At 41.3% G+C, this 26,919-nt stretch overlaps 1 long non-coding RNA gene and 1 pseudogene across 1 annotated transcript in view; both read left to right on the top strand.

Moving 5' to 3' along the window:
* The window catches only part of LOC132519819 (uncharacterized), a 78,507-nt gene extending 76,996 nt beyond the window's left edge, over positions 1–1,511 (top strand). The window contains exon 4 of the long non-coding RNA XR_009540309.1: positions 1,387–1,511. This is a non-coding gene — a long non-coding RNA (uncharacterized LOC132519819). The remainder of the gene's footprint in view (positions 1–1,386) is intronic.
* Positions 1,512–24,156: 22,645 nt separating this feature from the next.
* LOC132519089 (acyl-CoA-binding domain-containing protein 6-like) lies at positions 24,157–24,495 on the top strand (annotated as a pseudogene).
* Positions 24,496–26,919: the final 2,424 nt, after the last annotated feature.

Here is a 26,919-nt window from a genome sequence, read left to right as displayed (position 1 = left end):
CCCAGAGCTTCCACTTTTGCCTTCCCCCTATAAAACGGGTATTATAATAATAGAATCTTGGGAGTATTAAATGAGAACATGTACATAAAGAACTTAGGACACAGTGGACTCAATAAACTTTTGTCTCTTGCCATCTTCTCCATGATGGCATCTGTAACAAAGACAGTTATTCAGTTTGTAAGTGATTATGTACCTGCCCCGAACTCACATAACATTGGCCACTGTGTTGTTACAGAGCTGGACATCACGAGCCTATAGGCAGTGACATTTTCTATTTCTCTTACTTCTCTAACCCTAGTGCCTAGCACTGTGCCTGACACAAGCTCAAAAAATATTTGGTGAATAAGTAAATCTTTGAAATATTAAACTGACATCGCAACAGGAAAGTAGACCAAAAAGAGGAAGACATAGGACCCAGGAAACAGGAATTCCAACCCAAGAGAGAAGCAAAGGAATTAGTAGGCAGCAGTATAGCAGTCCTAGAGTTCAGCCAATCCAGAATGGAACAAGCAAGAGGCCCCTGGAGGCAGGTTCTAGAGGAGGAAGTAGATAGAATAAGAAATGTGTCTTACAGTAATTGAGATGAGATTGACATCAAAGGGGTAAAGTTTAGGGATTGATGTGCAACAAGTACATAGAAAACTAAGCAAATAAAAAAGACAGTAATTGGCTTCAGGAAAAACAAAGTTGTTCAGTCATTGATCTATCCAAAAGTATGATTCACTATTTTGGGAGAATGGGAGGCGAAGAAGTGTGTATGTGGGTAATGCGAGTGATGGGAGGTATGACAGAGTTATGTCTTTCATAGTAAAAATCAAGGGATGAAATCTAAACCTGAAAAACCAAGAAGAAGCATTATATACATATTATTTAGAGATGGGAAGTTAACTGCTCAAATAATTAGTTAAAAGAGTACAAATTGGAGGGGCTTCCCTGGTGGCGCAGTGGTTGAGAGTCCGCCTGCTGATGCAGGGGACGCGGGTTTGTGCCCCGGTCCGGGAGGATCCCACATGTGGCGGAGTGGCTGGGCCCGTGAGCCATGGCCGCTGAGCCTGCGCGTCCGGAGCCTGTGCTCTGCAACAGGAGAGGCCACGGCAGTGAGAGGCCCGCGTACCACAAAAAAAAAAAAAAGAGTACAAATTGGATTCTTCCAGGAATTGGAAAATGAGGCAGGAGGGATGGAGTACAAGCAGCCCACTGCTACTTTCTTAACAAACAGTGCATGTGTCATGGGCTGAACCGGGTCTCTGCCCCAAAGTTACATTGAGGTCCTAACACCAAGTACCTCAGAATGTGACCATATTTGGGGATTTAATTAAGTTAAAATGGTGTCATTAGAGTGGACCCTAATCCAATATGACTGGTGTCCTTATAAAAATATATTAGGACACAGACAACACAGAAGGATGAGCATGTGAGGACACAGAGAGAAGATGACCATCTGAAAGACAAGGACGGAGGCATCGGAAGGAAACAAACCTTGATCTTTGACATCTAGCCTCCAGAACTGTAAGATAATACATTTTTGTTGTTTAAGCTACCTGGTCTGTGATATTTTGCTAGGACAGCCCTAGCAAACTAATACAACATGTACAGTGTTTAAAAAATTAAAAGTATCATTTTGTATTACAAGAATAATATTTTAAGAAATTAGCAAAAAAAAGAAAGGTTATTCTGAGACTCATTCATCAATGACCTCTAAAAGTAACTAGTATAGTATGAGAACATTTATTTACTGATTATTTTTTTTTCCCTTGAGAAACTCCCTTTGACATATTGACTGATTCTACAATACATACAGATTTTTGTGGCTATTCAGCAAACCTTAATGAGAGGTTTAGAGATGAGAAATAATTTGCCCAAGGAGGCACAACAAGTTAGTACATTGGCAGATCTGTTTCTTTTCTGCCTCCTATATCTGTGTGTCAGTGTTGATCTGTGACATACTCCCTGGTTCAGTCCAGGTCTAGTCTGGAAAATACAGTCTACATCAAACAAAAAGATTCCTAAGCCCAAGCAGGTAGTTCACTCATTTGAAATAACATATGCCCTTCATCCACATTTCCGCATAATCACAGAAGTGGGACTAGGCCAAGTAAGTGACTCTATGAAAACTATCCTGTATTTCCTCCCTCAGCTCTTTGTTTAGTTGGGCTCAGCTCTATTTTGTGATGTCTACTGCCATCTAGTGGAAATGAATTGACATTTTAACTAGTGCCTCATTTTTAGGGTACTTTAGTTTTCGAAGAGCTCTCTTTTTATCTTCACAATAACCTATGAAGTAGACATTGTTATTCCATTTTGCTTTAACTTTTTAGAAACACTTAATATTATTGAGCTTATTGTGCTTCAGACACTACACATGAATGATCTTATTTACTCCCCGTATCAATTTTTTTTTATTTATTTATTTTAGGTTGCATTGGGTCTTCGTTGCTGTGCGCAGGCTTTCTTTAGTTGCAGCGAGCGGGGGCTACTCTTCGTTGTGGTGTGCGGGCTTCTCATTGCAGTGGCTTCTCTTGTTGCGGAGCACAGGCTCTAGGTGTGCGAGCTTCAGTAGTTGTGGCACGTGGGCTCAGTTGTTGTGGCTCACAGGCTCTAGAGCGCAGGCTCAGTAGTTGTGGCGCAAGGGATTAGTTGCTCTGTGGCATGTGGGATCTTCCCGGACCAGGGCTCGGACCCGTGTCCCCTGCATTGGCAGGTGGATTCTTAACCACTGCGCCACCAGGGAACCCACCCCCCTTATCAATTTTGTGTGATCTGTGCATATTGCCTATGTTGTTATCCCATTTACAGATGAGCAATCTAAGGCTTAGAGAATTTAAGCCTTAGATTTAAACCTCAGTAGGAATCAGGATTCAAACCCAGGAGAGGCACACATCACTAATACAAACCTTCTCCCCCTCCTTCTCCTTCTCCTCTTCCCTTTCCTCCTCCTCCATTTTCTTCTCCTCTCTCCTTCCCCTTCTTCATCTTCATCTTCATCTTCATTATTGCAAACATTGTGATTATGTGCCAGGCATTTTCCTAAGTCCTGTACAGGTATTATATAACTTAATCCTCACAACAACTCTTATGAATTAAGTATAATTATTATTCCCATTTCATAGATGAGGAAATCAAGGCACAGAGCAGTTAAGCAAGTTAACTGAGGTCACCAGCTAGTGAAAGCGTAGCCAGAATTGGAACCCAGAGAATTTTGGGTTTTATTTTTTTTTATTTATTTATTTATTTTTGGCCACGCCGCACAGCTTGTGAGATCTTAGTTCCCCGACCAGGGATTTAACCTGGGCTCTGGCAGTGAAAGTACCAAGTCCTAACCACTGGACCACCAGGGAATTCCCTGTTTTAATATTTTGTTTTCTAGCTTTATTGAGCTATCACTGACATATAAATTGTGCAAGTTTAAGTATACAGTGTGATGATTTGATACACATAATATATGTGAAATGATTACCACAAAATAGTTAACACATCCATCACCTCACATAATCACAAATTGCGTGTGTGTATGTGTGAGATGAGAACATTTAAAATCTATAATCTCAGCAATTTTCAAGTATATGATACAGTATTGTTAATCGTAGTCACCATGCTGTACGTTAGATCCCCAGAGCTTTCTCATCTTATAACTGGAAGTCTGTACCCTTTGACCAACATCTCCCCATTTCCCCACCCATACAGCCCCTGGCAACCACCATTCTTATTCTCTATTTCTATGAGTTTGGGTTTCTTTTATATTCCATGTGTAAGTGAGGTCATACGGTGTTTGTCTTTCTCTGTCTGAATTGCTTCACTCACCACACCACAGGGCCCTCAGGGGAACCCCAGGGAGCATTATATTATTCCAGACCCCATGCTCTCAACAGTAAGCAGTTTCAGAAATAAAGTTAATTTGTCTCCTCATTACAAAATTAATACATATTTAGAAAACCAGAAAGAAAAAAATCACTCAAAATTCTGTCTCCCGGGACTTCCCTGGTGGTCCAATGGTTGAGACTCTGTGCTCGTTCCCAATGCAGGGGGCCCGGGTTCGATCCCTGGTCAGGGAACTAGAGCCCACATGTGTGCTGCAACAAAGATCCCGCGTGCCGCAACTAAGACCCGGCACAGTCAAATAAACAAATATTTAAAAAATAGGGCTTCCCTTGGTGGCGCAGTGGTTGAGAGTCCACCTGCCGATGCAGGGGACACGGGTTCGTGCCCCAGTCTGGGAAGATCCCATGTGCCGCAGAGCGGCTGGGCCCGTGAGCCATGGCCGCTAAGCCTGCACGTCTGGAGCCTGTGCTCCGCAACGGGAGAGGCCACAACAGTGAGAGGCCCACGTACCGCAAAAAATAAATAAATAAATAAATAAATAAAATAAAAAATTCTGTCTCCCAAACACAATCAAAATTAATATTTGGTGTCTTACTCCTAGCCATAATTCTAAGCTACTTTGATTTTAATATAGCTGTGATTGTACTATAAAAACCATTTTGGGCTGTTTCTTTTATTTAACGTTTTAACTTAGGCATTTCCAATATCCCCAAACTCTTCATAATTGTTACTGTGAATAGGTCCTTTATTAAGATTATAACTTGTGTAATGCCTTCTATGGGTCAGGTACTGGTGTAAGGAATTTCTATGTATTTATTCCTTTAATCTTCACAACAAACCCCTTAAGATAGAGAGTATTTTTAGCCCTATTTAGATGGGGAAACTGAGACATAGCTGGTAAGTGACGCAGCTTGGATATGAACCTCCACAGTCTATGCCATCATCTAACTGAGGAAGCAAGGATTTAAATTGTTTATATTTTGAATCAGTTACTAAAAAGCACATGGAGAAGCACTAACAGTTTTACCATTAAATTGTAAGAAACATTTATGCAAAAAATAATAATGATGGTGATTAATGTGTCACTTATTAAAGAGGCAAAATTTGCATATAATTAGATAAAGCCCAGAAAATAGAGGAGAGTATTAATAGTCACCATTTATCAAGTAATAGCTATGTACTTTTACATATGTTATCCCTAATCTTCACTGTGACCCTGTGAAATAGTTAATATTATTTCCTGTTCATATGATGAGGAAAGGAAACCAGAGAGGAGTAATTTGCTCAAAATCACAAAGCTAATACGTGCTGAAGCTGGGTTCACTCACAGATTTTTTTACTTTAACCTTAAGTTCCCATCTGCAAGCTAAACTCTAGAGCTGCATTTTCTAATACTGTAGGAATTAGCCATGTGGCTGTTGAACACTTGAAATGTGGCTGGTGTGAAGTGAGATGTGGTGTAAGGTTAAAATACACACTGAATTTAAAAAACTTAACAGAAAAAGGAGTGTAAAATATTTCAATGATTTTATATGGATTACACGTTGAAATTATAACCGTTTGTATTTATTGAGTTCAATAAACTATGATGACAATTAATTTCACATGTTTCTTTTCATTTTTAAATGTGGCTGCTAGAAATTTCAGATTACACACGTGGCACACATATTGCTGTTGCTTAGTGCTGCCATAGACCAGCACCTCTTAAACTTTAATGTGCAGATGAATCACTTGGGGATCTGAATTAAAATACAGATTCTGGGCTTCCCTGGTGGCGCAGTGGTTAAGAATCCACCTGCCAATGCAGGGGACACGGGTTCGAGCCCTGGTCCGAGAAGATCCCACATGCCGCGGAGCATCTAAGCCCGTGTGCCACAACTACTGAAGCCCGCATGTCTAGAGCCCATGCTCTGCAGCAAGAGAAGCCCGCGCATGGCAATGAAGCGTAGCCCGGGCTCACTGCAACTAGAAACAGCCCGTGTGCAGCAACTGAAGACCCAAAGCAGCCAAAAAAATAAAAAACAATAAATCAATAAATTAAAAAATAAATAAAATAAAATACAGATTCTGATGCAGGAAGTCCAGGGTAGGACCTAAGATTCTGCGTTTCTAACGCACTCTCAATGAAACCAATGCTGCTGGTCCAGGTGGAACACGTTGAGGAGCAAGGCTCTAGATGGGAGGGAGGCGGGGGAGATCAGCATTAGAACCCTTAGCAACACCTGTGTTTGGGGGTCTAAAGGGAGGCTCCGACGCGGGGAAGGGGAGAGGTGGCCTGAGAAGGTCCTTGCAGAGCCAGGACGGTGTGTTGTTGGGGAGGCCAGGGTGGCAGCATGTCAATGCGAAATAATCAACAGCAACGCCTGTGGAGAGACTAATCGGGGCCTTGCTGGTTTGTCGACGAAGAGGCCACTGATGAATGCAGCGAGGACAGTTTCCGTGAGTAATGAAAACGGGAAGCAGATGTCAGAATGTTGGGAAATAGGACAAGTGGACCTGGTCGCTCTCTTTTTTCCTAGAACGACAGGGAAAAAACAGTAGCTAAGGCTGATGTCAGGGGCAAGTGAGAGAAAGTGGGATGAGGAGTGTAATGGATTATGGGGACACTTGTTTGGTTTGATTTTGCAGGGGGGAGACCTGAGTCTATGACTTATGCAGAAAGGGAAGGGTGTGAGGGAGAAGTTGGCCCAGAGAACATGGGCAACTTCTCTCCTAAGTAAAGGAACGGCCTCTCTGAATGTCAGCTGTGAGGCCGTGCCAGGAATAAATATGACACAGCCTCTAGCTTCGAGGATCTCACAGTCTCGAGTACTAAGAGACCTGTGTGCCCCTTCCGTGAAGCCCTGAGAAGGCAGTAAAGCTGGCATGGATTAGTGATGAGCTATGTTTTCTAAATGAAGCCCAATTCAAAAAAAAATATGGTCCCCAATTTTCCTCACAGTTACATTTAAGCATTCTATATTTCTTGTATGGTCAGGCCACCCAAGATGGCTGTTCTCTTGCTCTCTGTACATCCCCTGCTGACCAGTACCTGCTTCACCTATACCCTACTCACCTGACCGACCTTCATAGGTTCTTGCCGGGGCCCCAGCTGGTGATTGTTCTTATCAAAGGGGCAGTGAGGGGTGGGCCTCTCTGCTGGTTTCCCTGCTGATGAGCCAGCCTGACTTAATTCCCCCTGTAACTGGTAACCTCCCTTCTCCCTCCCCACGCAGTCTGTCACCACGTCCTGCCCGCCGTAGGACACACAAGGTGGGGGGGGGGGTCACTCCAGGACCTTGCTTCAGATGCATAAGCTCCGCCCATCCATTAAATCATTGATGTCTGTCGCTGACTCCGGGCTTTTTCTTTGGTCTAGAAACTGGGTAAGTACAGGCCTTGTAGACCTGAGGGGTACAGCCCAACATTCTCCATCACATCAAAATGAAGGGTTTTATGTTTTAGGCTAAAATTTCACAAACAACTTCACTAGTAACACCCACTGCAGTGACCTTGGTGACAATGAAACTGTGCACCTCAGATTGGGACTTGAACCCATGTGGCCGGTACTCGAACCCAGCCAAAACCCACGGTCTTCCAAGTGAGATCACACACCTGTTTTCAGGACTTAATGAAGCTCAGATTCCTGATGTCTCATCACAAAAAGAATTCAGTGAAAGACAAAGTGATAGGTAAGAGGTGGATTTATTTAGAGAGAAACACACTCCACAGATGGAGTGTGGGCCATCTCAGAAGGTGAGAAAGGCATGGGGAGAAACACACTCCATAGACAGATGTGAGCCATCTCAGAAGGTGAGAAAAATACCAGGGTATGGGGTTGTCAGTTTTTAGAGGGGTGGGTAATTTCATAGGCTAATGAGTGGGAGGAGTATTCCAGCTATTTCGGGAAGGGGTGGGGATTTCCAGGAATTGGGCCACCGCCCACTTTTTGATCCTTATGGTCGGTCTTGGAACTGTCATGGCGCCTGTGGTGTGTCATTTAGCTTGCTGATGTGTTACAGTGAACATATACTGAGGCTCAAGGCCTATTGGAAGTCAACTTGTCCGCCATCTTGGACCCATTTGGTTCTAATCAGTTTGTCTTGTCCTCCCGCTATGTCATTCTTTCAAAGGTTGTGCCCTGCCCCCTTCCCTCCTGTTTCAACAACACCAAGTCTTTGAAGAAATGTTGAGTGAGGTGACACCACGTGGGGTTGGTGAGGTTATGACATAGAGGCAGGGAAGAGATTTGGCGTCAGGATACCGTCACAGACCAGGAACGACCAAAAACCTCTGGCCCCTCAGAAAAGGCTACTTTTGGTGGCAACTGGAGGAGGCGGGGGTCTTGTCCTTTTAGTGGGAGCACATGGCGGGTATGGAGTGAAGTGGCAGTGTGCCAGGCCAGAGTGAGGGGGAGGGGATGCTGGTGCAGGCGCAAAAGAGAGATTTCTCCCTCCCTTATCTCCTTGTCAGCCGCCTAAAAACAGTTAAAAGAGAAATCCATATCAGGCCCCACCCAGCCCATCTTCTGAATAAGCTCTGCAGTCCATTCAGTTGCTGTAGAGATTCCTAGAAGGGTTAAAGGTCAATCCTCCAATTCTGTCCGGAAACCAGCCCACCTGGTGGTTTGTGTAACTATTGTCCCATTGTGTCACATTCTTATGCAAATATTCTGAAGCACAGCAATCAAAGAACCAGCCACAGGGAGTAAACAAACTTTAAACACACAATGAAGATGCTCATCCCTCTTCAGGGTTTTGTTTTTTTAAATTTTTATCGGAGTATAGTTGCTCTACAATGTTGTGTTAGTTTCTACTGTACAGCAAAGTAAATCAGCTATATGTATACATATATCCCCTCTTTTTTGGATTTCCTTCCCATTTAGGTCACCACAGAGCACTGAGTAGAGTTCCCTGTGCTATACAGTGGGTTCTCATTAGTTATCTATTTTATACATAGTATCAATAGTGTTTATATGTCAATCCCAATCTTTCAGTTCATCCCACTGCCCCTTCCCCCTCGGTATCCATAAATTTGTTCTCTACATCTGTCTCTATTTCTGCTTAGTAAATAAGATCGTCTATACCAATTTTTTCAGACTCCACATATATGCATTAATATACGATATTTGTTTTTCTGACAAGAGCACAGAATCATGGAGCTCTTTGGAGATTCACCTCCAGCATCTTGGCTTCCTGGGGGCTCAACTGCCTCCTAGCCCTGGGCCAACCCTTCTCTGCCAGCTCTCTGGGTCCTTCTTCCTCCCTGAGACAGTCTGAGCCTTTTTTTTTTTTTTTTTTTTCCGGTACACAGGCCTCTCACTGCTGTGGCCTCTCCCATTGCGGAGCACAGGCTCAGCAGACATGGCTCACGGGCCCAGCCGCCCCGTGGCATGTGGGATCTTCCCAGACCGGGGCACGAACCCGCGTCCCCTGCATCCGCAGGCGGACTCTCAACCACTGCGCCACCAGGGAAGCCCCAGTCTGAGCCATTTTAAAGCAGCCTGGCTCAAATAAAGGAAGAGCCATTCCTGTTCTTTGCCTCAAGGATGAGTGTTTACACAGGCAGACATGGAGCGTTTAGAAGTGGTTCTTTTAACATGTCTGTGGAGAATGACCTACTTCTGTAATGACCTGTCCAACACACCAAAGAAGCCCAGCCACTTATGCACCTTCAACAGTTTTCTGACACCTTAATAATTAAGGCCCATGCACCTCACCAAGGTGGTTTTAAAAAACCTTTGTTTCCTTGAAACTTTCCTGCTTAAAGCCACTGTCTCACCCTGGTTAAGCTTCCTCCCCTCAGCCTCCTCCCCAGCCTCCTAAGTGCACCTTCATCTCCAAAAACCAGGCTCCAGTTTGCCAGCGTGTAAAAGCCCTGCCAAGCCCTGGCCCTTCCATGAAGCGTGTCTGAAATTTCAACATTCTCCAAAAGGCACACCTAGCCCTCATGAATGACTTCTTTCTCTTCACTCCTATGGTTATTTTGTCAAACGTCCACACTCACAGTGGCTAATTCAGAAAATATAAGGCTTACTGCGTGCCTGGAGATTTTTACGGTGCACTAACAATTCCAAGATGTATAAAGTGGTCAGTCCTATTCCCAAGGAGCTGGAAGATCACTGAGGGAAAATGACATGTAAACATATTACTGTATGGTAGGTGCTATGTTTGGGATATTCCCCAAGTACCATGAAAATCCATCCCAGCCTTGAGGGTCCTAAAAAGGCTCTCTGGAAAGGGAATAGGGAAGGGCATCCCAGGCAGGAAGTAGACAGGCAAAGGCCTAGAGAGGGGTCTTAGCCTAGCTAAGAACACCATTGGGTCAGCTAGGCTGGAGGGTAAGGGGAGGGTGGGATGAGGCTGGAGTGGAACTCAGGGTCCAAAGGGTGAAGGATCTTTTCAGCCACGTTCAGGAGTTTGGTCTTGATCCCTCAGGCATGTGGGCCATTTAAGAAAATTCCTCTGTGGTGGGCTGAATGCATTGGTTGGGGTGAGGGGACTGCAAGAATGAAGGTGCATCACATGGGATCTGACACAAATAGGAACCAGGCGAGTATTTCTTCCACGAGGAGGCAGCTAGAAGCCTGTGAGGTTACCCAGATGAGAGATGACTGAGGCCTAAGCTCAACAGATGACTGTCTTCAGAGTATTTGTTTCTTCACTTGTGTATGCGTGTGTGTATGTTTCTCCTTCATTGGAATGGAAGCCCTGAGATGGCATTTCTGTCTTGTTTACTGCTTATTATAAGCCCAGGACTTACAGTGGCGCCTTGACCCTAAGAGGCACTCAATCAATAGGTGAATGAAGGAATGAGAGCAGCTGACAGTTGATTTGACAGGTGACTGGTTGGGGTTGGGGGAGAGGTAGAGGGAGGCAGGACTGCCTGTGGTCCCTGCCCCAATGCCATGACCCCTGAAATGAGGCCCCCTCAGAGTTGGTGATTTTTAGTTTCCTATTGCTACTGTAACAAATGACCACATGCTTAAAACAACACACATTTGTTCTCTTCCACTTCTGGAAGTCAAATGTCCAAAATCAATTTGACTGAGCCAACACAAGGTATTAGCAGGTCTGGCTCTTTCTAGGGATGTAGGGGAGAATCTAACTTCTCTAATTTCTGGAGGCTGCCTGCATTCCTTGACTCCTGGCTCCCTCCTCAAATTGATCCAACCCCTTGTTTCCATCCTCAGGTCTCCTACTTGCTATTTTGTACTCAAATCCCCTTCTGCCCGCCTCTTATAGGGACACCTGACTATGTTCAGACCCATCTGGATAATGCAGGATAGTGTCTGCCTTTCAAAGTCTTCTATTTAGTCACATCTGCAAAGTCCCTTTTGCCATATAAGGTGACATTCACAGGTTCTGGACATTAGGACGTGGATATCATTGGGGGCCATTATATCAGCCTATGACAGTGACCAGCACGTGAGGTGGTTACTGGGTGCTTGAGTTGAGCCCCCGTTGAGGTTGGTAGGACTGAACCTCTTCACCTGAGAGTGTTTAGGAGCACAGCCTGGAGTCAGACTGCCCAGATTCAAAGCTCTGCTATTCATTAGCTGTGTGACCTTGGGTAAGTTACTTAACCTCTCTGTGCCTCAGTTTCCTCATCTGTAAAATAGAGACTAGCTGCCACACAAGGTTGCCGGGATGAGTTAATACAAAAAAAAGGCATGCAGGTAGACTAATGCTAGTCACACAGTAAGCCCTCAGGAAGTGTTGGCTACTTGGGATAGACCAAGGGAAAACCTGCAGATGCCCTGATCCCACTTCTCAGCGTGAGGTGTGTCAGCAACTGAACCCTGAAGAAGCAAACTACCCTGGGCATCTGAAGCCTCTCCTATGCTGGGGAGATTGAATGACTTGGAGGTGGTGAAGCAGGACATTGCTACTCAGAACTCCTCCATTGAATCTCCCCATTTCAGATAATCTTTCTATAATAAAAGTCAACACAAATGTATGCCACGTGCTAACTTAAGTACTTTTAATATTTTGAATCCATGTAATTCTCACAACAACCATATGTTATAGGAACTGTGATTATGTCCATTTTACAGTTAGGAAAATTGAGGACCAGAGACCAAGATTCACTGCAGGAACAGTCTGGCCAAAAAGCTGCCTTTAGCTCCCTCTACTGTGGGATACTCAGAGCAGCCACTGTGAAGAATCATTTCTCAACGATGGATCCCTACATCTTTAGGTCACTAAATCCCAGGCTGTTTCTGAATAGGCTGGGCCCGCACGTGCCCATTTTCTGGAGGAACTGAGGGCAGGTCATGTCTGGCTCTTTTCAATAGCCTTAATGGAGGCTGAGCCACGCCTTCAACCAAAGCTCAGATAATCGGTGAATTGCCCCTGGATTAGTTCCCTTTTCTGTGTAACAAATTACCCTAAATAATAGCAAGTCAAAACAACAAAACAAACATCATTTCAGCTTCTGTGGGTCAGGAACCTGGATCCAGTGTCGTTGCGTCTTTTGGCTCAGGATCTCTCACAAGGAAGCAACTATATTGTCAGGAATATAGTCATCTCAAGTCTTGACTAGGTGAGGATCCACTTCTAAGCTCACTCGTGGCTGTTGTTAGGCTTCTGGTCTTTGCTGACTGTCAGCCAAGTCAACAGTTCTTTGTCATGCAAGTGTTTCCATAGAGGTGCTTACACCATGGCAGCTGGCTTCCCCCAGAGTAAAGGCTGAGAGAGAGGAACGTGAACACCTCCTCAGTACAATATTTAGGAGGAGAGTAGAGAAGAGCAGACAGAAGGAATTAAGGTAGGAGGCGAGGACAACCCAGAGGACTGGTGAGATGGCTTGATCCTCAACATTTTTCTTTGTATAGTTTAGGCAGACTCAATATGAAAAAACTATATAACTTTAAAGGAAGAATAGCACAAAGTTCAGGAATCCACCGTGTAGCAAGAAATGAACAGATTCTCAATATGAAAAACATGCAAGCATAATTTTTAAATGGATAAAACTGAAGAAGTCTAGGGGCTGCCGTGAAATACAAGACCGTTGGAACAGATGGAAATCATCAATGACATTATGCAGCAGGTGGAGAAAGGAAAGTTAACCCCTGGAAAATATGAGTCAGAATTTGAAGGCTGTAAGGCTGTGGTATACATTTTAATGGAGAAAAGTTGTACCTTCCTGTTTTGGTGTTAGGGTTCACAATTAAAGATACTCTCGGGAGTCATTTGTGTGTACAGAATTACATTCCATGTACCCTGAGTCCTGTGCACTAGTGGCTTTCAGACACTTTTGAAGTGGACAAAGAGTTAGAAATACATTTTACACAGCAACTGAGGTGCACACACTCACACATGTAACAGGGAAGAGCCAATCAGACTACATGTTGGATCTGTTTCTTTTACTTTAACCTTTGCTTTCTGTGCTTTTGTTCACTAAAAGGATACTGTCTCTACATAATGGCCTGCCTCGGGGAACCCTGCCCCTCTGCCTGAATGTTAAACCAAAGTGCCTTTGTGCAGGGAAACATCCAGACCCTGTCCACCTGTGGGTGGCTGCAAGAAAGAAGAAATTAACACATCCCCTCCCCGAGGCTGGCCATTCCAGGGGCTAGTTGCAAAACTTAGTGCCTTTTTACTTTACTTCCTCATCTGCTCCCCCTCTCTGAGCTGTAAAAGAAACTGGCATCCAAACCCCGATAAGATGGTTATTTTGAGACATTAGTCTGCCATCTTCTCGGTCTGCTGGCTTTGCGAATAAAGTCGTATTCCTTGCCCCAGCACCTCGTCTCCAATTTCTTGGCCTGTTGTGTGGCGAGCAGAGTGAGCTTAGACTTGGTGACACACACACAACAGAAGTACAAGTTTTATGAAAACAATATTTACCCTTATTATGTGCTCAGATTTTTATATTCTATTTTAAAATTCTGGTCAAGATCCACTACACAGATTTCATGAATATTTAATAGATTGTAAACATGCAGGTTGAAGAATACTACTCTTGGGAGAATTTTAGCCAGTTTCATCCTGAATTATAGAGAATGGTCAGGATAAAGCCACAAAGCCCATTTACATTAACTGACTTCCCCATAGGGAAAAGGAAGAAAATTAGGTGTGAAATAAACATTTTATCTTAAAGATTTTTTTTTCATTTTTATTCTTTTTTTTTTTTTTTACCATTTTTAATTGAAATATGGTTACTTTACAATGTTATTTTAGCTTCAGGTGTACAGCAAAGTGACTCAATTATATATACATTATATATATTATATAATATATATATAATTCAGAGTCTTTTCCATTATAGGTTGTTACAAGACATTGAATATAGTTCCCTGTGCTATACAGTAGGTCCTTGTTGTTTATTTTATACATAATACTGTGTATATGTTAATCACAAACTCCTAATTTACTTCCCCCCCACCCCCTGCTATCTCCTCTGGTAACCATAAGTTTGTTTTCTACATCTGAGTCTATTTCGGTTTTGTAAATAAGTTCATTTATATTATTTTTTTAGATTCCACATATAAGTGATATGCTATAATATTTGTCTTTGTCTGACTTACTTCACTTAATATGACAATCTCTAGGTACATCCATGTTGCTCCAAATGGAATTATTTCATTCTTTTTCATGACTGAGTAATATCTTTTAATAATGCATAAAGTTGAACCAAGTACTTAAAAATGTTTTTCTATATCTGTGCTTATTTCCCCATTCTAATTTTTTATTTTGTGTATCATTTTGTTTTCTTTTTTCCTTGATTAGCAGTTTATTGCTTTTCAAAGAATTCAGTTCTTGGGTTTATTTATTAGTTCTATAATTTTTCAGTTCTCTAATATGTTAATATTTGTATTCATCCTTTATTTTTGCTTTCCTTAGGTTTATTCTGTTTTTCTGTTAAATTTGAAAAATTCAATGCCTAATTTATTTAATTTTTCTTGTGTGAGTTATCTATTGCTAATTATTGCTAATAAATTACCCTAAAACTTGGTGACTTAAAATAACATACATCTATTATCTCACAGTTTCTGTGGGTCAGAAATCCAGGTTTCACCTGCCCTCTGCTCCAGGGTCTATTGTGAGGCTGCAATAAAAGTGTCAGCCAAGGACACAGTCATCTCCAAGTTCAGCTGGGACAGAACCACTTCCAAGCTCACCCAGTGGTTGTTGGTAGGAATCAGTTCCTCTCCGGCTGTTGGTCCAATGTTGCCCTTAGTTCCTTGACAGGAAGCCTTCTCCATCAGGGTAGGCATGGGAGAAAAGCCAGGGACAAAAACACAGTAAGATGAAAGTCAGTCCTTTGTAATGAAGAAAGCAAGAATTTGTCACCCCAAAATATTGCCTCTTTGATATAAAAATCATTTTGAGCTCAAGGCAATTGAGAAGAAGCAAATACAGGAAAAGCTCTCTGCCCTTCCCTTATTTTCCTAAAAGCAGGACATAAATTTTCAAAGGTGTCCCTCTCCTCTCTCTACCAGGAAAGATAAAAATGATCAGAGACAGCTTTAGGCTCATATCAGCCTGGAGCTGGTACCAGAGGAATCTACATAACCAACTTTACTAACTAGCCTTTATCTGCCATTGGTTCCTCATATATTTACCTTTCCTTGGAAGTCTAAAACAATTTTCCTTTGTCCTGTCATTTCTCTACAAATTTATTGTTCTTTGTTGAAGATGCTGTGTAAGCTAGATTTCTAAGCCACCTTTTGGAGTTACTCTTTCCCTGAGTCTCTCCCAGGTATATATGAGATATACATGTTAGTAACTTCAGTTTTTCTCTTGTTAATCTGTCTTTTGGTACAGAGGTCCCAGCTAGAATTTAGAAGGGTAGAAGGAAAAGATTTTTTTTCCTCCCCTACAGAAACCTAATGACAAAAGGAAGCTTCAATCCATCTCTGTCACCATGTTCTATTCATTAAAAGGGAATCATTACGTGTAGCCCACACTCCAGGGGAAAAGATTACACAAGGGTGTGAATTCTGGGAGGCAGGGACCACTAGGATTCATGTCAGAACTCCCTACTTCACTTATATACAATTGATCCTCAGGCACTTTTGCCTGAGGCTGTACAAGAAGGCTGTACATCATTCACAGACATGCAGAGCAGCAAAAAATTTGAGTCAGCTGATACGTTTGTTCCCAGATGGGGTTGAACAAGGTGAAACTCTGCCTTCTTGCTTTAGCTCTCATACTATAAAGTGTCCCTTCCACAGTCTATTTAGTGCCACATTTTTGTGTTTTTTGGTGGTGATTTCCATATTTATGCCCCCCCCATGTTAAGTACTGAGCTATTGCCTAGTATTCCCAAGTACAAGAAACTTGTGATGACCTTAAGGAGAAAACACATGTGATAGATGAGCTCTACTCAGGCATGAGTTATAGTGCTGTTGAACATGAGTTCAATGTTAATCAATCAAAAATGTATACGTTAGGGGACTTCCTAGCGGTCCAGTGGTTAAGACTCCGAGCTTCCACTGCAGGGGGTGCAGGTTCGATCCCTGGTCAGGGAACTAAGATCCCACATGCTGCACAGCCCCACCCCCGCAAAAAAAGTGTATGTTAAAAAAGGTGTCTTTAAACATAAACACCCATAAAACTAGTTTATGTATTAATTGTTTGACAGAAATGTTGTGACCAGAGGCTCATAGGAAACTAACCCTGTATCTTCCCTAGAGCAATGGTTCAGTATTCACTAATGTAGCGTTTGTGGCCACTTTATAGAACATAGCTACTATAAATAATGTGAATAGGCTCTATGAGTGTTTGTATTTAAGACGATGATTTTCTTCTGAGGTGGGCTTTTTATGCATCTCAGAATTCTGATATGTGGAGTGTGCCTGTTACTAAGCTTTTATCAAACCCAGAAAGAATTGCTTTCCAACTAGCTTGAATCCTATATGTTAGTAGTTTTGAAAGCTCTATGCTGGGCTTTGTGATGGCAGGACTAGAACTCTACAGCTTACATTCATTCTTTGTCAGCTGGCTGCTGTTAGGTTCTGCCAATAGGGGGCACTATAAGGAGACTTGAACGCAGGAGGAGGAAGCAGGAACTTTGGTCCGCAATGCTCCTTTACCCTGGCAGAAGCAGCAGCTAGTTTCAGCCTCCAGACATTTTTCCAGGCTCCCTGAACCACTGTAGCCCTCAGAGCCCTGAGTCTCAGCTCTGTGGAGCCCTTCCTAGAACATGGCAGATGCTACCTGCAGGCTTTACCTCAGAGTTACCTCAGTGTCCCTTTCCTTTTTTTCAGACCTTTAAGGTCTGTATAACTAATTTAATTTCCAAGTTAAATTCTCTCTGTTGAGCTACCTACTATGGTTTCAATTTTCTTGGAACTTAATTGATACATAGAGGTTTCTGTAACTTTTTACTTTAAAATAATTTTATACTTACAGAAAAGTTGCAGAATAGTACAGAAAAATTCTGTATACCCTTTATACCCTTTACTCAAATCCATCATTTTGTTTCATTGAGGTGAAACTCATATAATATAAAAATCACCATTTTAAAGTGAACAAGTCAGTAGCAATCAGTACAGTAAAATGAATCGATCAACTTTTATCATTTTCCCACGTTTGTTTTATAATTCACTATCTATCTCTATAAAGCACATATGTATGGATGCATAATTTTGCATAATATTATTTCTCCCGAAACATTCGTAAGTTGCATACATCACACTCCTTTACCTCTTACTACAATTACATGTACTTTTTTAGAATATATTTGTATATAACCATTGGTACATTACTTGAATCTATAATCCATATTTTGCAAAATATCCTAGCAATATCCTTTACAATATTATTCTTCCCCATTAGTTCAGGATACAGTCCAGGATGACACATTGAATTTAGTTGTTATGTCTCTTTTATTTATTTATTTATTTATTTTGAAGGTTCATGTCTTTATTTAAGCACACGTACACCTTTTGTAGGGTTGCAAAATTCAGTTTTTGATGCACGCAATTTTTGCTCCCTTTTTACCATTACTGCGGTTGTGATTTGTAACCCATTATGTCCATTAATAACTGTGACTTTTTCTTTGATTTTTTTTAACATCTTTATTGGAGTATGATTGCTTTACAAATGGTGTGTTAGTTTCTGCTGTATAACAAAGTGAATCAGCTATACATACACATATATTCTCATATCTCCTCCCTCTTGCGTCTCCCTCCCACCCTCCCCATCCCACCCCTCTAGGTGGTCACAAAGCACCGAGCTGATCTCCCTGTGCTATGCGGCTGCTTCCCACTAGCTATCTATTTTACGTTTGGTAGGGTATATATCTCCATGCAACTCTCTCACTTCATCCCAGCTTACCCTTCCCCCTCCCCGTGTCCTAAAGTCCATACTCTATGTCTGTGTCCTTATTCCTGTCCTGCCCCTAGGTTCATCAGAACCAGTTTTCTTTTAGGTTCCATATATATGTGTTAGCATACGGCATTTGTTTTTCTCTTTCTAACTTACTTCACTCTGTATGACAGACTCTAGGTCCATCCACCTCACTGCAGATGACTCAATTTCATTTCCTTTTATGGCTGAGTAATATTCCATTGTATATATGTGCCACATCTTCTTTACCCATTCATCTGTCAATGGACACTTAGGTTGCTTCCATGTCCTGGCTATTGTAAATAGAGCTTCAGTGAACATTGTGGTACATGACTCTTTTTGAATTATGGTTTTCTCAGCGTGCATGCCCAGTAGTGGGATTGCTGGGTCATATGGTAGTTCTATTTGTAGTTTTTTAAGGAACCTCCATACTGTTCTCCATAGTGGCTGTATCAATTTACACACCCATCAACAGTGCAAGAGGGTTCCCTTTTCTCCACACCCTCGCCAGCGTTTATTGTTTGTAGATTTTCTGATGATGCCCATTCTAACTAGTGTGAGGTGATACCTCATTGTAGTTTTGATTTGCATTTCTCTAATGATTAGTGATGTTGAGCATCCTTTCATGTTTTGTCGGCAATCTGTATATCTTCTTTGGAGAAATGTCTATTTAGGTCTTCTGCACATTTTTGGATTGGGTTGTTTTTTTTTTGATATTGAGCTGCATGATCTGCTTGTATATTTTGGAGGTTAATCCTTTGTCAGTTGCTTTGTTTGCAAATATTTTCTCCCATTCTGAGGGTTGTTTTTCTGTCTTGTTTATGGTTTCCTTTGCTGTGCAAAAGCTTTGAAGTTTCATTAGGTCCCATTTGTTTATTTTTGTTTTTATTTCCATTTCTCTAGGAGGTGGGTCAAAAAGAATCTTGCTGTGATTTATGTCATAGAGTGTTCTGCTTATGTTTTCCTCTAAGAGTTTTATAGTGTCTGGCCTTACATTTAGGTCTTTAATCCATTTTGAGTTTGGTGTTAGGGAGGGTTCTAATTTCATTCTTTTACATGTAGCTGTCCAGTTTTCCCAGCACCACTTATTAAAGAGGCTGTCTTTTCTCCATTGTATACTATTGCCTCCTTTATAAAAGATAACATGACCATTTGTGTGTGGGTTTATCTCTGGGCTTTCTATCCTGTTCCATTGATCTATATTTCTGTTTTTGTGCCAGTACCATACTCTCTTGATTACTGTAGCTTTGTAGTATAGTCTGAAGTTTGGGAGCCTGATTCCTCCAGCTCCATTTTTCGTTCTCAAGATTGCTTTGGCTATTCGGGGCCTTTTGTGTTCCCATACAAATTGTGAAATTTTTGTTCTAGTTCTGTGAAAAATGCCATTGATAGTTAGATAGGGATTGCATTGAATCTGTAGATTGCTTTGGCTAGTATAGTAGGTTTCACAATGTTGGTTCTTCCAATCCAAGAACATGGTATATCTCTCTATTTGTATCATTTTTAATTTCTTTCATCAGTGTCTTATAGTTTTCTACCTACAGGTCTTTTGTCTCCTTAGGTAAGTTTATTCCTAGGTATTTTATTCTTCTTGTTGCAATGGTAAATGAGAATGTTTCCTTAATTTCTCTTTCAGATTTTTCATCATTAGTGTATAGGAATGCACGAGATTTCTGTGCATTAATTTTGTATCCTGCTACTAAATTTACCAAATTCACTGATTAACTCTAGTAGTTTTCTGGTAACATCTTTAGGATTCTGTATGTATAGTATCATGTCACCTGTAAACAGTGACAGTTTTCCTTCTTTTCTGACTTGGATTCCTTTTATTTCTTCTTCTTCTCTAATTGCTGTGGCTACAACTTCCAAAACTATGTTGATTAGTAGTGGTGAGAGTGGACAACCTTGTCTTGTTCCTGACCTTAGTGGAAATGGTTTCAGTTTTTCACCATTGAAAACGATGTTGGCTGTGGGTTTGTCATATATGCCTTTATTATGTTGAGGTGAGTTCCCTCTATGCCTACTTTCTGGAAGGATTTTAACATAAATGGGTGTTGAATTTTGTCAAAACCTTTTTCTGCATCTATTGAGATGATCATATGGTTTTTCTCCTTCAATTTGTTAATATGGTTTATCATATTGATTGGTTTGTGTATACGGAAGAATCCTTGCATTCCTGGGATAAACCCCACTTGATCATAGTGTATGATCCTTTTAATGTGCTGTTGGATTGTGTTTGCTAGTATTTTGTTGAGGATTTTTTTTTATTATCATTTATTTTTGGATGTGTTGGGTCTTCCTTGTTGTGTGCAGGCTTTCTCTAGTTGTGGAGAGCGGGGACTACTTTTCATTGGGGTGTGCGTGCTTCTCATTGTGGTGGCTTCTCTTGTTGTGGGGCATGGGCTCTAGACACGTGGGCTTCAGTAGTTGTGGCTTGTGGGCTCTAGAGCACAGAGTCAGTAGTTGTGGCACACGGGCTTAGTTGCTCCATGGCATGTGGGATCTTCCCAGACCAGGGTTGGAACCCATGTCCCCTGCATCGGCAGGCAGATTCTTAACCACTCTGCCACCAGGGAAGCCCTTGTTGAGGATTTTTGCATCTATGTTCATCAGTGATATTGGCCTGTAGTTTTTTTTGTGACATCTTTGTCTTATTTTGGTATCAGGGTAATGGTGGCCTCATAGAATGAGTTTGAGAGTGTTCCTCCCTCTGCTATATTTTGGAAGAGTTTGAGAAGGATAGGTGTTAGCTCTTTTCTGAATGTTTGATAGAATTTGCCTGTGAAGCCATGTGGTCCTGGGCTTTTGTTTGTTGGAAAATTTTTGATCACAGTTTCAGTTTCAGTGCTTGTGGTTGGCCTGTTTATATTTTGTATTTCTTCCTGGTTCAGTCTCGGAAGATTGTGCTTTTCTAAGAATTTGTCCATTTCTTCCAGGTTGTCCATTATATTGGCATATAGTTGCTTGTAGTCACCTCTCATGATCCTTTGTATTTCTGCAGTGTCAGTTGTTACTTCTTTTTCATTTCTAATTCTACTGATTTGAGTCTTCTCTGTTTTTTTTTTTTTTTTGATGAGTCTGGCTAATGGTTTATAAATTTTGTTTATCTTGTCAAAGAAACAGCTTTTAGTTTTATTGATCTTTGCTGTCTTTTCCTTCATTTCTTTTCCCTTTGTTTCTGATCTGATCTTTATGATTTCTTTACTTCTGCTACCTTTGGGGGTTTTTTTGTTCTTCTTTCTCTAATTGCTTTAGGTGTAAGATTAGGTTGCTTATTTGAGATGTTTCTTGTTTCTTGAGGTAGGATTGTATTGCTATAAACTTCCCTCTTAGAACTGCTTTTGCTGCATCCCACAGGATTTGGGTCGTCGTCTTTTCTCTTGGCTATTTAGTAGAGTATTGTTTAGCCTCCCTGAGTTTGTATTTTTTACAGATTTTTTTTCCTGTAAATGATATCTAGTCTCATAGCGTTGTGGTTGGAAAAGATACTTGACAATGATTTCAGTTTTCTTAAATTTACCGAGGCTTGATTTGTGACCCAAGATATGATCTATCCTGGAGAATGTTCCATGGGCACTCAAGGAGACAGTATATTCTGTTGTTTTTGGATGGAATGTCCTATAAATAGCAATTAAGTTCATCTTGTTTAATGTATCATTTAAAGCTTGTGTTTCCGTATTTATTTTCATTTTGGATGATCTGTCCATTGGTGGAAGTGGGGTGTTAAAGTCCCCTAATATTATTGTGTTACTGTCGACTTCCCCTTTTATGGCTGTTAGCATTTGCCTTATGTATTGAGGTTCTCCTATGTTGGGTGCATAAATATTTACAATTGTTATATCTTCTTCTTGGATCAATCCCTTGATCATTATGTAGTGTCCTTCTTTGTCTCTTGTAATAGTCTTTATTTTAAAGTCTGTTTTGTCTGATATGAGAATTGCTACTCTGGCTTTCTTTTGATTTACATTTGCATGGAATATCTTTTTCCATCCCCTCGCTTTCAGTCTGTATGTGTCTCTAGGTCTGAAGTGGGTCTCTTGTAGACTGAATGTATACAGGTCTTGTTTTTGTATCCATTCAGCCAGTCTATATCTTTGGGTTGGAGCATTTAATCCATTTACATTTAAGGTAGCTATCAATATGTATGTTCCTATTACCATTTCCTTAATTGTTTTGGGTTTGTTATTGTAAGTCTTTTCCTTCTCTTGTGTTTCCTGCCTAGAGAAGTTCCTTTAGCAGTTGTTGTAAAGATGGTTTGGTGGTGCTGAATTCTCTTAGCTTTTGCTTGTCTGTAAAGGTTTTAATTTCTCCACTGAATCTGAATGAGATCTTTGCTGGATAGAGTAATCTTAGTTCTAGGTTTTCCCTTTCATCACTTTAAATATGTCCTGCCACTCCCTTCTGGCTTGCAGATTTTCTGCTGAAAGATCAGCTGTTAACCTTATGGGGATTCCCTTGTATGTTATTTTCCCTTGCTGCTTTTAATATTTTTTCTTTGTATTTAATTTTTGATAGTTTGATTAATATGTGTCTTGGCCTGGTTCTCCTTGGATTTATCCTGTATGGGACTCTCTGCACTTCCTGGACTTGATTGACTATTTCCTTACCCATATTAGGGATGTTTTCAACTATAATCTCTTCAAATATTTTCTCAGTCCCTTTTTTTTCTCTTCTTCTTCTGGGACTCCTATAATTCAAATACTGATGTGTTTAATGTTGTCCCAGAGGTCTCTGTAATAGTCCTTAATTCCTTTCATTCTTTTTTTCTTTATTCAGCTCTGTGGTAGTTATTTCCACTATTTTATCTTCCAGGTCACTTATCCATTCTTCTGCCTCAGTTATTCTGCTATTGATTCCTTCTAGAGAATTTTTAATTTCATTTATTTTGTTGTTCATCATTGTTTGTTTGCTCTTTGACATAGTTCTTCTAGGTCCTTGTTAAACGTTTCTTGTATTTTCTCCATTCTATTTCCAAGATTTTGGATCATCTTTACTGTCATTACTCTGAATTCTTTTTCAGGTAGACTTCCTATTTCCTCTTCATTTGTTTGGTCTGGTGGGTTTTTACCTTGCTCCTTCATCTGCTGTGTATTTCTCTGTCTTCTCATTTTGCTTAACTTACAGTCTTTGGGGTCTCCTTTCGCAGGCTGCAGGTTCATAGTTTCCATTGTTTTTGGTGTCTGCTCCCAGTGGGTAATGTTAGTTCAGTGGGTTGTGTAGGCTTGCTGGTGGAGGGGACTGGTGCCTGTGTTCTGGTGGATGAGGCTGGATCTTGTCTTTCTGGTGGGCAGGACCATGTCCAGTGGTGTGTTTTGGTGTTTGTGAACTTAAGATTTTAGGCAGCCTCTCTGCTAATGGGTGGGTTGTGTTCCTGTCTTGCTAGTTGTTTGGCATAGGGTGTCCAGCACTGTAGCTTGCTGGTTGTAGAATGGAGCTGGGTCTTATTGTTGAGACGGAGACATCTGGGAGAGCTTTCGCTGTTTGATATTACGTGGGGCCGGGAGATCTCTGGTGGACCAATGTCCTGAACTCGGCTCTCCCACCTCAGAGGCTCAGGCCTGACACCTGGCCAGAACACCAAGATCCTGTCAGCCACACGACTCAGAAGAAAAGGGAGGAAGAAAAAGAAAGAAAGGAAACAAATAAATAAAATAAAGTTATTAAATTTTTAAAATTATTAAAAATTAAAAAGTAATAAAAAAAGAGAAAGAAAGAAGAGAGCAACCAAACCAAAAAACAAATCCACCAATGATAACAAGCAATAAAACCTATACTAAAAACAAAACAAGGCCGCACCGCTGGAGGGACCCAGCCTATCCCAAGTGCGCTGTTAGCCAGGGGTAGCCGAAAGAGACCGGGCAGTGGGGGAGAGCTGCAGAGGGCGGTGAAGCCCGCCCCGCATGCCCAGAGAGGGAAAGGGGAGAGAGGGAGGCAGAGTTAAGCAAGGAGCGCGAGTAAGTGAACTTGGGTCCGACTTGAGCTCGGGCTCAAGACTGAGCCTGGTGGGCCAGGCCCCCAAGCCAGCGTCACACCCCATCTGAAGAAGACAGGTAGTCACATGGCTTCGCCATTCCTGCCTGCGGGAGCCACCATGGGTGACAGCGGCGGAGAGCTGAGCTCGGGGGACGACTCTGGGGATATGGAATCCCTCCAAAGCCCGGAGACCAAGGCCTCCAAAAGCCTGACAGAGCTGTTTGAGAAGGCTGCCACGCACTCCAAGGCCTGGTTCAAGGGGCCAGCAGGGAGCAGCTCTTGTACCTGTATGCCCGGTACAAGCAGGGAAGCATGGAAAGCACTTGGTGATTCAAGCCCCAGCCGAACAATGCAGGAGTATATTGCCGTAGTTAAAAAATTAGATCCAAGTTGGAATCCTCAGCTTCTTGAAATGGAAACTTAAATTACTATGTTCTTTTGGGAATTAAAAATCACTCAAGGACTTCCCTGGTGGCGCAGTGGTTAAGAATCTGCCTGCCAATGCAGGGGACACGGGTTTGAGCCCTCATCTGAAAAGATCCCACATGCCTCAGAGCAGCTAAGCCTGTGCGCCACAACTATTGAGCCCAAGCTCTAGAACCCGTGAGCCGCAACTGATGAAGCCCGCGTGTCACAACTACTGAAGCTCGCACTCCTAGAGCCTGTGCTCTACAACAAGAGAAACCACCGCAATGAGAAGCCCACGCACCGCAATGAGGAGTAGCCCCCACTTGCCACAACTAGAGAAAGCCCGCGCGCAGCAACGAAGACCAAACACAGCCAAAAAAAAAAAAAAAACCACTCAAGAAGAAACTTACTGAGGATAAATATCCAGATATATTCTTAACTTTTACTGGATTCTGTGGCTTTTCACTTGAAAAAAAAGGAGGAATTTGTTCTTGTTTCATCAAACAGGATGTTGATGAATAGAAAGAAAGGGCTCAAAATAAAAATTTCCTTGCCTATGTAAGGCTAATCTTATTTAAGTATAAGCTAAAAACAGACCGACAGACGGTTTATCTCAGGACTGCAATACATGGGGCATAGAAAGATAAATAAAGTAACATTTCCCCAGGGAGTATATTTTAGACCCCCGACAATAATCAAAAGTATCTTAAGTAACTGTCTCTGACCCATGCAGATATTGCAGAATAACGTTAAGGAGGAATGAATAGGAATTGTTTCTTTCAGTTAACTGAGTAGTTCACTCCTTTACCAATTTAAAGTCCTTATTCACTAAACTTGTCTTGCCTTATCAGTCTCTGCACCTCTTTTTCATGAAATCATCCATTTTACTAAGATAGTTGGTTGAATGGAGGCAAAAGTAATGGAAAAGAGAATGGAATGGAAACAGTTTAGCAATACTAATCTATTCATTTGTGTATTCCCATTCAGGGAAGCATGGAAAGCTTGGTCTCTTGCCAAGTAATGGTCTCTTGCCTCTTCGGCAGGTCCAGGTCAAAAATCATTCAGAGTTATTGGAATTCGGCCATGATGATAGTGGTTGTAGCACAGTTTTTGAATTTTCCCGAATCCTTAACAGAATAACTAGGATAGCATAACCAAAAGCACTTGGGCAATATCTGTAACAAACCCTAGTTGATCAGAGAAACTAGAGACAAACTATCAACAGCTCCAAGATTTGTGTAGCATTGGCATCTCTGTGGGAGGAAGCAGAGGAAACACTAGGGAGTCTAATTGACCTGAGAATGGCAGAAGCCTAAAATTGTCCACAGGTGAAGAGTACAGGGGGTTCATGGTAAGGTTTTCTAGAGCTGTCTGGAGCTCTAGAGTTCCAAAATTAAGCAGCCAAAACTTCCCTTCCAGTACACAGCCTCACACTGAGAGGAATCTGCAGGACAAGTCAAGCAGGACAAGGACAATGAAGACAAAAGGAAAAAGAAACCAGATAAGCGTGGGAGAGGGGACCAGAGCCAAGTGATCTTGAAAGTATCCTAGGGGCCAGATTTTTAATTACTTCATGAAAATAACAGAAAAGGGACTTATATACCTAAAACTATATCCTGATTCACATTTCTATCTTAAAAATTCAAAAACATTAATTTCACATAAAGATGAGCAACAGAAAAAGTATTACGGTTGAAACCTATACAAAGTTACTATAATTCAGAATTGTATCTTTTTTCTTATAATATCCAGAAGCTGTATTAATGGTTAAAATAATGAATGTGTGCTAATATTTTTATGGGTCTTGGTAGGATTGCAATATTCCTTTCCAAAAGAGTAATACCATTTTACAAGAGCATTAGGGCCATTAACTTAGTATAGTGCCTGTTTCACTACAGTTTTACCAATTTGGATAATTTTGTTACCCTAATGGAATTAGTTTAAAATCTGTTGCTCGTTGTTGTTTTAATTTGCATTTTCTTAAATGATTATGGATGTTGAACTTTTTTCCAAGTAGTGATATAACATTATTGATATTTTTGTATGTACGTGAATAAAATCCTAAACCTCTGTGTCACTTCAAAAAAAAAAAAGGAAAGACAGAACCCTAGGACAAATGGCAAAAGCAAATCTATAGAGACAAAATCACACAAAGAACCATACACATACACACTCACAAAAAGAAAAAAAGGAAAATATATATATATATATATAAAAAGGAAGAGAGCAACCAAATCAATAAACACAAAGATAATAAGCTCTAAATACTAAACTAAGGTAAACATAAAACCAGAAACAAATCAGATGCAGAAAGCAAACCCCAAGTCTGCAGTTACTCTCAAAGTCCACCGCCTCAATTTTGGGATGATTCATTGTCTAGTCAGTTATTCCACAGATGCAGGGTACATCAAGTTGATTGTGGAGATTTGATCCGCTGCTC

Source organism: Lagenorhynchus albirostris, chromosome 4 (assembly GCF_949774975.1).
Source record: "Lagenorhynchus albirostris chromosome 4, mLagAlb1.1, whole genome shotgun sequence".
NCBI lineage: Eukaryota > Metazoa > Chordata > Mammalia > Artiodactyla > Delphinidae > Lagenorhynchus > Lagenorhynchus albirostris.
The sequence above is the reverse complement of the archived record's forward strand: the minus strand, read 5'-3'. Positions and strand labels throughout refer to the sequence as shown.